Source organism: Haliotis rubra, unplaced genomic scaffold (assembly GCF_003918875.1).
Source record: "Haliotis rubra isolate DU_JTF1 unplaced genomic scaffold, ASM391887v1 Scf2085, whole genome shotgun sequence".
Classification (NCBI taxonomy): domain Eukaryota; kingdom Metazoa; phylum Mollusca; class Gastropoda; order Lepetellida; family Haliotidae; genus Haliotis; species Haliotis rubra.
Genome location: NW_025766098.1, coordinates 1 through 9,129, shown reverse-complemented (window position 1 = coordinate 9,129; position 9,129 = coordinate 1). Strand labels below are relative to the sequence as shown.

The 9,129-nt window shown below is 37.2% G+C and overlaps 1 long non-coding RNA gene across 1 annotated transcript; it reads left to right on the top strand.

Moving 5' to 3' along the window:
* Nucleotides 1–1,839: 1,839 nt before the first annotated feature.
* On the top strand, nt 1,840–7,980 carry LOC124276381. Its single transcript, XR_006898533.1, has 2 exons — nt 1,840–1,919; nt 7,687–7,980. It is a non-coding gene; the product is annotated as an uncharacterized LOC124276381 (long non-coding RNA).
* The last annotated feature ends 1,149 nt before the right edge of the window (nt 7,981–9,129 follow it).

Below are 9,129 nucleotides of genomic sequence, written 5' to 3'. Positions count from 1 at the left end.
TACTTGCAATCGCACAACGAGCAGCAGCAGCATGCATTCCTGCCTGGCGGACAAGGAATTTGGCTTTCAACTTGGATGCAGTGAATGTTCCTTCATGCCTCAGCTTCATAGAAATATGTGATGGGGTCGCTGCTTTTCTTTGCAAAACAGAAGATTGTTTTCAGGACAGCCAACATGTCCAAGCGGTCCGTTTTGTAAAACTGTTTCTCTCATTACATCTGCCAGGTGCCCTCAACAACCTAGCCCTGGGGAAACCCACGAAGTCTTCAACCTTCCCAAACAACAAAGCCAGAGCAGTAGATGGCAACAGGGAAGCAGTCTTTTCCAGAAAATCATGTTGGGAGAGCCAAAAATACGACATGGAGCCATACTGGATGGTTGACCTTCAAAATTGCTTCTTATTGGAATACATAACTGTCACTAACAGGGCCGATTGTTGCGGTGAGAAAGTAAACCTGTGTTGTTCACGTTTGTACAATATGTGAGTGAGTATGGTTTTAAGCCACGTTTAGCAATATTCCAGCAATATCACGGCGGGGAACGCCAGAAATGGGCTCCACACATTGTACCCATGTGTGGAATGGAACCCGGGTCTTCGGCGTGACAAGCGCGGGCGCTTTTAACCACTAGGTTACCCCGTTTTATATGTACTAGAAATAACAAACATTATGATCTTTATCAAAGATTAGATTCCATTCTTACAATTCCAACCCCTCTTTTCTGCGATAACACATCTGAGATCTAATAGAAAAAAATAACACAAATATATATATTTCCAATTTGTACTAAAAATATTCAAAATCAGAGTTGAGATATGTTTTAAAGTTTTCAGTCAACTCGGCCATGTAGTGTTATACATTTGATACTAACTCAAGCGAAGTAAATTCATTTGATAACACGGTAACATCACATGGAGAATATTTCTTTCGTTTGATTGTTTGTTGGTAAACGCCGAACTCAACAGTACTCTGCCTATATGGCAGTTTTTTATAGCAAAACGTCGGGGAAAACCCTTGTATAATTCCCACTAGGCTTAATTTTTATAATACCCGCCAATAATCTGAAGGGATTATGTAAATCCAGGTAACAATTTTAATTACGACTGCTAACGATCTGTAGTCCTATCTTCATATTGTATCGTTCTCCATGAGGATATACTTTTATCATAGAGTGCTAGCTTTACGTCAACTTCAGTGATGCTCTAGTGGTTATACTGACCATTGAGGATATGTTAAGAGTTTATATACTGGACAAAGATAGTTAGGGATATATGTAAATTTTGAAATTATGAATAACTTAGTTTGTCCAGTTCATGTATTCATTATTATTGTAAAGACTTGTTCTTAAGACAGGGCTTAAATATCGCTTAAATATCGCTGATGTGACGTTAACTTACTCACTTTTGATTGCTTGACGACAGCATTTGGTAATTAAAGACTGGAGGGGGTGTGACTTGTATAACTTGGCAATGATAGACCACAGCGCATAGAGTTCATGAACCATACATATTGAACTATATACTGTAATACCCATTTCAAATCTGGTGTGTTCATTAAGGCAAAACTAATGGTATTATCAGTCAGAATATCGGTACATCTTGCAGGTGATGTTTGGCAATCCAGTCAAAGAGGTAAGTATATTTGTAGTTATCAGTCAGAAATGCTCGCATCTTTCAGGTGGCCGAATGCATGACTTAAAGATTGAGATCTTCGCAGATGATCCAGTAATGGACCCATCGGCCCCCTCACGCCTGTGTGCCATGTATTTTGGACCAATGGCTGCTGGTGCAACAGAAAATATTTCATGTTCACCTGCTGCCAAAGGGCGTTATGTCAGAATCCAGGGTCTGCGCAGACGGTCGAAGAGCGATCTATTAACACTGTGTGAAGTGGAAGTGTTTTGGCGAGAACATAAGAAGTGTAAGTAATTTACTCTCACCTTGGTTTTTAATAAAACCCAAACAGATTTTCTGTTTCTGTGGACGATAATGACTAAACTATGAGCATGTGTTCATAAATCATTGTCAAATTACCAAAACAATCAATCTCGGGTAGTCAGTAGTATCACATTTCGTAGACCAATGCTTATGATATCTATCTCTGGACTGTGTCGTTTAGACTCGATTATTTATCAAATCGCCACCATATAACCAGAATATTGCTTAGTGCGGCTTTCAACAACAGACCAACCAACCTTGCTTACAATCCTCATCAGATTACTTATAATCAAGAGTTAGTCAGCACGTTCTTTGAAATCTTCATAGAATGAACGGGAGGCAATGGGGTCAGTGAGTTAAGATTTCTCGTCACATGGGGAGTATTTCAGCCATATAGTTGCCAACACAAGTTATATATTCATGACACATAAATCGATAATATAAAAAAGACGTTAAAGACCTACAGACAGGAAATCACAGATACAGATATAAAAAAGCATGTACATCTAAAACCATAGAGAGTACAACATATAATCAAATCTACAAATAAATGATTGAGTCGTAATCCAGTTCAGAATGGATCAGAGCTCTGTACAACTGGGAGAGAGTTGTCTCATCCCCTCCCAACTTCGAGTTGGAAACAACTTTAATATATCAAGTGCCTTCAGGCACTTACATTTTAAACATGTTTGCAAGGTTTTTAGGTCAAATGGTGATCTAAAATTATACCCAGGAATTTGGCTTCCTTTGTAATTTTAATGGTGGGCCAGCTAAACTTATAGTTCTGGTTTTGGTTTTTGAGACTTTGAATCCATTTCCCAAACACCTTTGATTAATTCTATTGAAACATAATTGCAGTTGCCGTTCAAAAGTATCACAAGAAACAGTCAAGTCTTCCACCAAAATCGACCCATCAATTCAATTATTTAAAACTTTAGATACGCTATGTATATTTATACTGAATAAAGTGACAGACAAAATACTGTCTTGTGGGACACCTTGATCCTGATTGTAATGACCAGACAGGGAAGAAACCACGCGCACTTGAAATTGCCTATCGTGTAATGATTTACTAATAAATTGAGGCAAACGGCCTCGCAATCCAAACTCTTTCAAAATTCTGTATTTCCACGTTGTATCGTAGGCTTTTTATAAATCGAAAATGATTGACACTAATGTTGATTTTTTTATAATGGCAGTTTAACTAAAGTTTGTAATCGCGCTAAATGGCCAATGAAACCTTCGACGAAAAGCGACTATCAGAATGCAGAATATGATATATGGGGTATATAAGTGGAGTTAATTGATGTTGGTCAACAATGATTAAATGATGCTTTCAAAATACCTGGTATCAACCCCACTGGACATTGATTCAGAAATGAAAGATTACGTTGAAGTTAGAAACATGCATTGGATACTGTGTTAGCGTTGGCATTTGTTGTGATTATGTAATGTTCTGTTTAATCTGGAAGTAAATCAATCCAACATTTGTCCTTTTATTGAAAATGTGCGAGGTGTACTGGTGCATGTATAATCGATACACCTTTGCTGGGGAAGATCTAGTTTTCAAAAGCATCTTTTCCTGATTATAGAATTATGGACCTTGATAACTCAGTCTCAATATACCCCTGATGTCTGAAAAGCATCTGAAGGTCAATGACACCGGAACTGAATCGCTGCTGTTCAGTAATGATTCTAAATGGAATTCCTCGACCAGCTTTCTAGGTTGGGGATTCCACATTTAAGTTCCATACTCTGCTCATAACCTTGGTGTATTCCGATAAGGTCATTAGTATGGAACTCGACGATTGGATATTTTTGACCTGCTACTCAGCAAACATCAGTCATCACCTAATGTGTTAATTAATTCTCTTCCAAATGCACAAATTAGGTCAATATGCGGATGATACGTATTATTTCTGGATGGTTCAGATGAAAACTTATATGCCGCTATAGACACACTTAATACATGTTACAATATGCCAGGGCTAAAGATAAACATAGACACGACTAAGGCAATCTGGATTGGGTCAAAAGCAGGTAGCAGAGATATCCTTTGTCCAGATTTGAATATAGAATGGCAAATAAATTCATTTGAAGTGTTAAGAACTGAATGTACTCCTGATTTGAATGATTTAGGGGTTATTAACACAGAGAAAAGACTGGATGAAATTAATAGATTACAGGCAACTTGGAGAAAAAGACCTTGATAGGCATAATTATTGTTATAATGACATTGGCTCTTTCAGAATTAGTTCATATTTTTAGCACTTTACCTAACCCTCATCGGGAGTCTATCACCGCTCTTGAGAGAATATTTTTAAAATTCATCTGGAATGACAAAAAAGACCAAGGAAAGGGAGCACTTTAAAAGAAGATTATAAAAATTGGGGGTCTATGCATGATTGATGTTAACACCCTTGTTAACGCCATGACATTATCTACACTCAAACTATAGTTTTAAAAGAATCTCAGTATCCATGCAACTTTCCTTTTTAAGGATATACTAACATATGGAGCAAATTTTCAGAATATAGCTGCACTTGATAATCCTTTTTTATCCCCCAAAGAATGGACTCCGTCCGTGCACATTTGTCTTTTCCGGAGCAGAACTCTAAAACCGTTCAATATTTCTTCAACAAACTTGGCACATAGATAGATCTGGTGGTGTACTGGTGCCTTTTGGTAGTTTTGGAATTCTGAATTAAATATTTTTGGCATTTCCATGGCAACAAGTTCGACTTAGCCTGAAATTGTGGTAGTGCTCTTTTCCAGAGCTGAACTCTAAAACTGTTCACTATTTCTTCACCAAACTTGGCACATAGATAGATCTGGTGGTGTACTTGTGCCTTTTGGTAATTTTGGAATTCTGAATAAAATATTTTTGGCATTTCCATGGCAACAAGTTTGACTTAGCCTGAAATTGGTGGTTGTGCTCTTTTCCGGAGCAGAACTCTAAAACTGTTCACTATTTCTTCACCGAACTTGGCACATAGATAGATCTGGCGGTGTACTTGTGTTGGTAGTTTTGGAATTCTGAATAAAATATTTTTGGCATTTCCATGGCAACAAGTTTGACTTAGACTGAAATTGGTGATAGTGCTCCTTTCTGGAGCAGAACTTTAAAACCCTTTCAATACTCTCCTTCCACTTTTCTATGTACACACCGAAATATTTGACATAATCATAACTCGTAGACATAATCATGAAGAGTATTTTGCCATTGCGGGGGATATTGATGACTTTGTCTTCTTGTAGAAAGATGTTTTAAAGCTATACGAACTATATTGTATCACAAATACTATAGAAACAGAGAACATTAATGAAATTTTATCCCAAACTTTTATGGCTGAACAATAATTTCAAAAACTCAAATCACTTTATTAGACACTGGGATAAAATTGAATTTTGACAATCAAGGATCTTTGTGATGAACACGTGTTTACATCCTTTGAAGAATTTAAGCTTAAATTTGATATAAAAGGTACACATTTAGATCTTGGATATGTTATATATATTTTACCGGAACCTTGGATAAGGACTATAACGGAAATTAGATACATAAATATCAATGATCTTGACATAAAATCTCTTCAACAGGTTCAAGATTATTCTATAATAAATTGTTATCTGAAAGTGTTAAACCTCATATTTGCAAAAATGGGAAACATTATTTGATAGTATTGATTTTGACTGGCATATTATTTTTGATATTTACAGGAAGAATTTAAGAGATGTGAAACTGTTAGATTTTCAAATGAAATTTTTGCACAGAATTGTTAATACCAAAAAAAGAACTCTTTATAATGAATATTGTTGACAATGCAATGTGTACTTTTTTGTAATGTTTCTAGTGGGACTGGGGGCGGCGGGGTAGCCTGATGGTTAAAGCGTTCGCTCGTCACGCCGAAGACCAATTCCCACATGGGTACAATGTTCATTTCTGGTGTCCCCCGCCGTGATATTGCTGGAATATTGCTAAAAGCGACGGAAAACCAAAACTTACTCATTCACTCTCTCTAGTGAGACTGTATGCCATGTATATTAGGAATGTGATAAAACCAAAACTTTCCGGCAGATACTTGAACAGTGGATTAGGGAAAGTATTCAGGGAATTTATTTGACAAAAACTTTGCTTTCGTTTGGCATTTTAGATAAGAACCCATTACTGAATCACATAATCTTCTCTGCTAAGAGATAAATTTATACTTGCTCTTTGAAAAACACAATTACAAAAGTTGATAATTACTTAAGGATATTGAAAGACGTATTCCCAAAATGAATGCTGCATCCAAGCTTATCGTTGGACGTAATACATTACCTGGTGTAACACCTGTTCTGCACTGGCTCCCAGCTGTGGCTACAATAGATTGCAGGATATTGAGTAAATTATGTTGTGGCTACTATGAAACAGCATCTTCATACGTGATCGACGTACCAAACTCTTTCAAGGTCCAAACCTACCAACAAGCTTTAGTTTTTCAACTTCGAAATCGAATTATTTTCTTCCCAATCCTTTCTTATTTTGCACCAAAGTTTTGGAACTCTCAGAACTCTTTACTGTAGGATATCAGGGTTTTGTTAAGTCCAAGTCCCCCAAATCATTAAATCAATCATTAAATCAATTCACACTGAATAATCTATCTCTTTTGTTAAGTGTCCTTCACAACTCCTACACAGTGGTATGTGCAACTACCAAAATGGTCAATTTTAGCATGATTGTATTCAACATCCGGTGGCAAAAGCAAAATGTTTTACAGTAATCAATTGCCTTTTCGTGAAGCTGCCATCTGTGGCTTCTTGTCCTTTGCACCGCCTAGAACAGCTTCTTTAACAAAACTTCTTTAAAACTTTAAACGAAACTGAGACTTGTTCCCACATATGATAACCTTTTGAATATGTTTAACTCGCGATTTTTGACATTTTTGCAAATGGCATAGACAAGAGATTTAGTGCCTCGGGCTCGGGGAACCTGTGTAGCTCTTTTCTCTCAAATAGTCGTTATTTGCAAACGAAAATGCAAAACAAGTAACATTTGTTTGGTTGTGTTTTATTTGTGTGTTGTTGTTTTTTCTTGTTTTGTTTTGTTTTGGTTTTGGTTTGATTTGGTTTGTGTTGTTTGTTTTGTTTGGGTTTTTTGTTTTTGTTTTTTTGTTGTTGTTGTTTGTTTTTTGTTTTTTTTTGGGGGGGGGTGTTTTTGTTTTGTTTTTATGATTTTGTTTTGCTGTCCATACTTTCAATTCCAGAGTTGAAGTAATACTTTGTATTTGAAACAAACCCTGCTGTCATTGAGTGTAGTTATTGTTGGCATACGTGGCCCATCAGATCGTGGATCATGGGATCTGGATTAGAATTGTCATAAAAGGCGACTATCTGGTTCGGGTGGTCAGGCTTGCTGACTTTGTTGACACGTCACTGTTTCCTAATCATGGATGCTCATGATGTCTATCATTGGATTTTCTGGTCCAGACTCAATTATTTACCGTCTAGCTGGAATATTGCTCAGCTCGGCGTGAAACAACATAAACAATAAAACAAACAAATCTTACCCAGAAATCACAATTTGCAGATCGACGTCACATAGTTGAGTGAGACGTCAATTTACTAAACGTAATCCGGTAGAGAAACCTAATCAGTTAGATAAAAAAAATCATCTACACATTAATGGCAGATACTTGCAGAACTAGAACCCTGACATTGTATTTGTTTTTCTCTGAATTCCTTATCTCTACCTTTAACTGTCTTCGTAGGTTTCAGCACCGATCTTCACCGTTTGGAGGGAACCAGGTACGTCGGTGATGTTGTCCCAGTTGATGTCGCATCTGCAGCTGAATGCAGCACCTACTGCATGTACAACATAGCCTGCGTCGGCTTCAACTACAACTACGACACGCGAGACTGTGAGCTTAGGCTGGGATCTGCCGATGCAACAAGTGATAATGACTGGTCCTATTTCTTCCAAAACCCTTGTCTGTGAAAGACAGATTGGTGTGATCCAGACTACGAAAACACTTAATTTGATGTAATAAAATCATTGTGTATAACCTGTTTCATGTTTAAAACGAAGAGTATAAATAAGGACGGGGTTAGCTGGAATAAGTGCTCGACATGTATAGTCTGTTTGCAGTGAAAACGTATAGATTGAATTTCACTTTACACAAAAAAGTAAATCAAATAAAGTGAAATTAAGATTGCGAATACTCATGATTTTACCTTGCAACCAGTTGAACATTTCAATCTCAAAATTTTATTCAACTGAGGATAAAAGTTGTTTAACAAATGATCACAGATTCAAATCGATATTACTGGTTTGTATTACAAGGGGGTAAGCGCAGTCGTTGGAACAGTGAAACAAATGCACGTGCGGTACGTGAAGAGCGTTACCTTATAACAACCCTTGTCGTTTTCGGTGTTTCATTTGATGTGCATAACCCCTTCTACGTTTTCACTGCAAACAGACTATATGTGAAGTTGATGCATCAGTGACCAAAATGATTCCTATGCAATTCCCTATTTTGACTTATAATATACGTTCCCGAATTATTTCAGGTGAACAATTGACTAGACTTGGCATATGTTTGTGACGGGCGCCGCCGGTGCGGCAGGATACGTTCGCCTTTCCGCGAACACCTGGTATCATCACTATTTCTTAGTGATTCATAAATACATGCGCTTTCATCGTATCGAATGGTGACAATCACTGGGTTGTCTGGTCCAGACTCGATTTGTTTATAAACAACTTCGTATAGCTGTAATACTGCTGAAACAAATATATACTCATAAATAGTCACAATTGCTCAACTCTGCTTTTAGAGCTTTCTTATGGGTGTGGAAAGGGTTTTTCGCTTCTAATTATTCGAGAGGTGAAGGCTCTCCTCCCTCTGCCATTTATCTTAAGAATTTTGGCCACACTATTCACATTCTGTGGCGTGTCGATTTCAAATATGAAGCAATGAAGATACCTCGAAATATACCTTGAATGATGAACCATTCCATGTATCTTCTTTGAGAGGCATTTTAGAAGTTGTAAAGATGGAGAAAACCAGCTCTGTGGATAGTCTACATCTTTATCGCAATAAAGATTGGGGTATATTATTGTTATTGGAATCATGGTGGGATTCAGCAGATGCAAAGGTGTTTGGGTGGGATAGGATCTTGTCCACTCTTGATGTAGTCATTACGAATGGCTGTTG